Raw genomic sequence first — 5801 nt, 5'->3', positions numbered from 1 at the left:
TGCAATGGTAAATGGGGGTGTTTCCTTAATTTCTCTTTCAGGTTTTTCATCATTAATGTACAGTAATGCAAGAGATCTCTGTGCATTAATTTTGTATCCTGCTACTTTATCAAATTCATTGATAAGCTCTGCTAGTTTTCTGGTAGCATGTTTAGGATTCTCTATGTATAGTATCATGTAATGTGCAAACAGTGACAGCTTTACGTCTTCTTTTCTGATTTAGATTCCTTTTATTTCTTTTTCTTCTCTTATTGTTGTGGCTATAACTTGCAAAGCAATGTTGATTAATAGTGCTGGGAGTGGGCAACCTTGTCTTGTTCCTTATCCTAGTGGAAATGGTTTCATTTTTCACCATTGAGGATGATGTTGGCTGTGTGTTTGTCCTATATGGCCTTTATTATGTTGAGTTAAGTTACTTCTATGCCTACTTTCTGGAGGGTTTTTGTCATAAATGGTGTTGAATTTTGTTGAAAGCTTTTTCTGCATCTGTTGAGATGATCATATGGTTTTTATTCTTCAGTTTGTTAATATGGTGTATCACCTTGATTGATTTGTGTATATTGAAGGATCCTTGCATTCCTAGCATAAACCCCACTTGATCATGGTGTATAATCTTTTTAATGTGCTGTTGGATTCTGTTTGCTAGTATTTTGTTGAGGATTTTTGCATCTATGTTCATCAGTGTTATTGGCCTGTAGTTGTCTTTCTTTCTGACGGCTTTGTCTGGTTTTGGTATCAGGGTGATGGTGGAATTGTAGAATTAGTTTTGGAGTGTTTGGTATCAGGGTGATGGTGGCCTTGTAGAATGAGTTTGAGAGTGTTCCTCCCTCTGCTATATTTTGGAAGAGTTTGAGAAGGATAGGTATTACCTCTTCTCTAAATGTTTGATAGAATTTGGCTGGAAGACATCTGGTCCTGGGCTTTTGTTTTTTGGAAGATTTTTAATTACTGTTTCAATTTCAGGACTTGTGATTGGTCTGTTTATATTTTCTGTTTCTTCCTGGTTCAGTCTTGGAAGGTTGTGCTTTTGTAAGAATTTGTCCATTTCTTCCAGGTTGTCCATTTTATTGGCATATTGTTGCTTGTAGTAATCACTCACGATCCTTTGTATTTCTGCTGTGTCAGTTGTTACTTCTCCTTTTTCATTTCTAATTCTATTGATTTGAGTCTTCTCCCTTTTTTTCTTGATCAGTCTGGCTAGTGGTTTATCAATTTTGTTTATCTTCTCAAAGAACCAGCTTTTAATTTTATTGATCTTTGCTATTCTTTCCTTCATATCATTTTCATTTATTCTCATCTGATCCTTATGATTTCTTTCCTTCTGCTAACTTTGGGGTGTTTTTGTTCTTCTTTCTCTAATTGCTTCAAGTGTAAGGTTAGGTTGCTTGAGATGTTTTTTGTTTCTTAAGGTAGGATTGTATTGCTATAAACTTCCCTCTTAGAACTGCTTTGCTGCATCCCATAGGTTTTGGGTCATCATGTTTTCATTATTTGCTTCTACGTACGTTTTTATTTCCTCTTTGATTTCTTCAGTGATCTCTTGGTTATTAAGTAGTGTGCTGTTTAGCCTCCATGTGTTTGTAGTTTTTACAGATTTGTTCCTGTAATTGATATCTAGTCTTATAGCATTGTGGTCAGAAAAGATACTTGATACGATTTCAGTTTTCTTAAATTTATCAAGGCTTGATTTGTGACCCAATATATGATCTAGCCTGGGGAATGTTCCATGAGCACTTGAGAAGGAAGTGTGTTCTGTTGTTTTTGGATGGAATATCCTGTAAGTATCAGTTAAGTCCACCTTGTTTAGTGTATCACTTAAAGCTTGTGTTTCTTTATTTATCTTCATTTTGGATGATCTGTCCATTGGTGAAAGTGGGGTGTTAAAGTCCCGTACTATGATTCTGTTACTGTCGATTTCCCCTTTTATGGCTGTTAGTATTTGCCTTATGTATTGAGGTCCGCCTATGTTGGGTGCATAAATATTTACAGTTGTTATATCTTCTTCTTGGATTGATCCCTTGATCATTATGTAGTGGCCTTCTTTGTCTCTTGTAATAGTCTTTGTTTTAAAGTCTATTTTGTCTGATATGAGAATTGCTATTCCAGCTTTCTTTTGATTTCCATTTGCATGTAATATCTTTTTCCATCCTCTCACTTTCAGTCTGTATGTGTCCCTAGGTCTGAAGTGGGTATCTTGCAGACAGCATACATATGGGTCTTATTTTTGTATCCATTCAGCCAGTTTATGTCTTTTGGTTGGAGCATTTAATCCATTTACATTTAAGGTAATTATTGACATGTATGTTCCTACTACCTTTTTCTTAATTGTTTTGGGTTTGTTATTGTAGGTGTTTTCCTTCTCTTGTGTTATCTGCCTAGAGAAGTCCCTTTAGCATTTGTTGTAAAACTGCTTTGGTGGTGCTGAATTCCCTTAGCTCTTCTTCTCTGTAAAGGTTTTAATTTCTCTGTGGAATCTGAATGAGATCCTTGCTGGGTAGAGTAATCTTGTTTGTAGGTTTTTCTCTTTCATCAGTTTAAATATGTCCTGCCACTCCCTTCTGACTTGCACAGTTTCTGCTGAAAGATCAGCTGTTAACCTTGTGGAGATTCCCTTGTATGTTATTTGTTGTTTTTCTCTTGCTGATTTTAATATTTTTTCTTCATATTTGATTTTTGATTGTTTGACTAACGTGTCTTGGTGTGTTTCTCCTTGGATTTATCCTGTTTGGGACTCTCTGCTCTTCCTGGACTTGATGAACTATTTCCTTTCCCACATTCTGGAAGTTTTCAACTATAATCCCTTCAAATATTTTCTCAGTCCCTTTTTCTGTTCTTCTTCTGGGACCCCTGTAATTCGAATGTTGGTGCATTTAATATAGTCCCAGAGGTCTCGTTTTCAACTATAATCTCTTCAAATATTTTCTCAGTCCCTTTCTTTTTCTCTTCTTCTTCTGGGACCCCTATAATTCGAATGTTGGTGCATTTAATGTTGTCCCAGAGGTCTCTGAGACTGTCCTCAGTTCTTTTTATTCTTTTTTCTTTATTCCTCTCTGCAGTAGTTATTTCCACTATATTATATTTCAGGTCACTTATCCGTTTTTCTGCCTCAGTTATTCTGCTATTGATTCCTTCTAGAGAATTTTAAATTTCATTTATTGTGTTGTTCATCACTGTTTGTTTGCTCTTTAGTTCTTCTAAGTCCTTTTAAAGGTTTCTTTTATTTTCTCCATTCCATTTGCAAGAATTTGGATCATCTTTACTATCATTACTTTGATTTCTTTTTCAGGTAGACTGCCTATTTCCTCTTCATTTGTTTGGTCTGGTGGGTTTTTATCTTGCTCATTCATCTGCTGTGTGTTTCTGTCTTCTCATTTTGCTTAACTTACTTTGTTTGAGGTCTCCTTTTCTCAGGTTGCAGGTTCGTAGTTCCCTTTGTTTTTGGTGTCTGTTCCCAGTGGCTGAGTTTTGTTCAGTGGGTTGTGTAGGCTTGCTGGTGGAGGGGGCTAATGCCTCTGTTCTGGTGGATGAGGCTGGATCTTGTCTTTCTGGTGGGCAGGTCGGTGTCTGGTGGTGTGTTTTAGGGTGTCTGTGACCTTCTTATGATTTTAGGCAGCCTTTCTGCTAGTGCGTGGGGTTGTGTTCCTGTCTTGCTAGTTGTTTGGCATAGGGTGTCCAGCACTGTAGCTTGCTGGTCGTTTAGGGAGCTGGGTCTTGGCATTGAGATGGACAACTCTGGGAGATTTTTGCCATTTGATATTATGTGGAGCTGGGAGGTCACTGGTGGCCCAATGTCCTGAACTTGGCTCTCCCACCTCAAAGGCACAGGGCTGACACCCAGCGGAAGCACCAAGACTCTGTCATCTACACAGCTCAGAATTAAAGGGAGGAAAAAAAAAAAGAAGGAAAAAATAAGAAGAAAATAAAATATAATAAATTTATTAAAATAAAAAATTATTATTAAAAATAAAAAATTTAAAAGTAACCAAAAAAAGAAAGGAGAGAGCAACAAAACCAAAAAACAAATCCAGCAATGATAACAAGCACTGAAAACTACTAAAACAAACAAACAAGCAAAACAAAACCAGGCAGAGAGAACCCTAGGGCAAATGGTAAATGCAAAGCTGTACAGACAAAATCAAACACAGAAGCATACACATACACACTCACAAAAAGATAAAAAGGAAAAGTATATATATATCATTGCTCCCAAAGTCCATCGCTTAAATTTGGGATGATTCATTGTGTATTCAGGTGTTCCACAGATGCAGTGTACATCAAATTGATTGTGGAGATTTAATCTGCTGTTCCTGAGGCTGCTGGGAGGGATTTCCCTTTCTCTTCTTTGCAGAGCTCCTGGGGTTCAGCTTTGGATTTGGCCCTGCCTCTGCATGTAGGTTGTCTGAGGGCGTCTTTTCTTTGCTTAGACAGGAGGGGTTAAAGGAGCAGCTGATTTGGGGGCTCTGGCTCAGTCAGGCTGGGAGGAGGGAGGGGTATGGAATGCAGTGTGAGCCTGCGGCAGCAGAGGTCAGCATGACGTTGCACCAGCCTGAGGTGTGCCGTGTTCTCCCGGGGAAGTTTTCCCTGGATCATGGAACCCTGGCAGTGGTGGGCTGCGCAGGCTCCTGGGAGGGGAGGTTTGGTCCTCCCTGTTCTTTTGTCTCTATTTTTTCTTTTTTCTTTTGCCCTACCCTTTTATGTGTGGAGTTTCTTGCCTTTTAGGAAGTCTGAGGTCTTCTGCCAGCATTCAGTATGTGTTCTGGAGGAGTTGTTCCACATGTAGATGTATTTCTGATGTATTTGTGGGGAGGAAGGTAATCTCCTTGTCTTACTCTTCTGCCATCTTGAAGGTGTCCCATGGGGGGTTTTGTTTTATTTTGTTTTGTTGCGTTTATCATGCTTGGCTTTCCTGAGCTTCCTGGATCTGCAGTTTGATGACTGATGATAATTTGTGGAAATTCGCAGTCGTTGTTGCTTCTGTTATTGCTTTGGTATCTTTCTGTTTCCTTTCCATCTGATCCCGTTATGCAGGTTATAGTTCTTGTAGTTGTCACATAGTCCATTGATGTTCTGTTCTTCTTTTCTTTTTTAATCATTTTTCTCTTTGCTTTTTCAGTTTTGGAAATTTCTATTGCCATATTTTCAGGCTCAGAAATTCTTTCCCCAAACATGCCCAATCCACTAATGAGCCCCCAAAAGTCATTCTTCATTTCTGCTACAGTATTTTTTATCTCTAGCATTTATTTTTTAATTGTTTCTTAGAATTTCCATATCTTAGCATATATTATCCTACTCTTCTGCATGTTATGTTTTTTCAATTAGAATATCATATTCAATTAGCATATCAATCATAATTGTTTTAAATCCTGGCCCAACTCTAGTTCTAATACTTGTTCAGTCTCTTCAAACAGTGTTTTGTTTTATTTAGAATTTTTGGTAGGCCTTGTAATTTTTGGTTGAAATTCAGACATAATGTACTGGATGAAAGCAACTCCAGTAATTAGGCCTTTAGTGGTTTGGAGGTAAGATGTGTGTATGTGGTGGGGGGAGGGAGTATTGTCTAGTCCTGTGATTAGGTCTTAATCTTTTGGTGAGCATGTACCCCTGGACTGTGAATTTTACTGGTGTTTCTCAGGGTTTTTTTCCATATTAGGTAGGAGAGGATGGCTAGAAGGGGCTGGAGTTGGGTATTTCCCTTCCCCCAGGTAGGCTAGTCTCTAATAAAACCCAAGAAGGGTAGGCTCTGGTAAAATAGATTCTCTTGAGGACAGGCCTTATTAGGAAGAACAGAATATTCTAGTATA

Source organism: Physeter macrocephalus, chromosome 20 (assembly GCF_002837175.3).
Source record: "Physeter macrocephalus isolate SW-GA chromosome 20, ASM283717v5, whole genome shotgun sequence".
Classification (NCBI taxonomy): Eukaryota; Metazoa; Chordata; class Mammalia; order Artiodactyla; family Physeteridae; genus Physeter; species Physeter macrocephalus.
The sequence above is the reverse complement of the archived record's forward strand: the minus strand, read 5'-3'. Positions refer to the sequence as shown.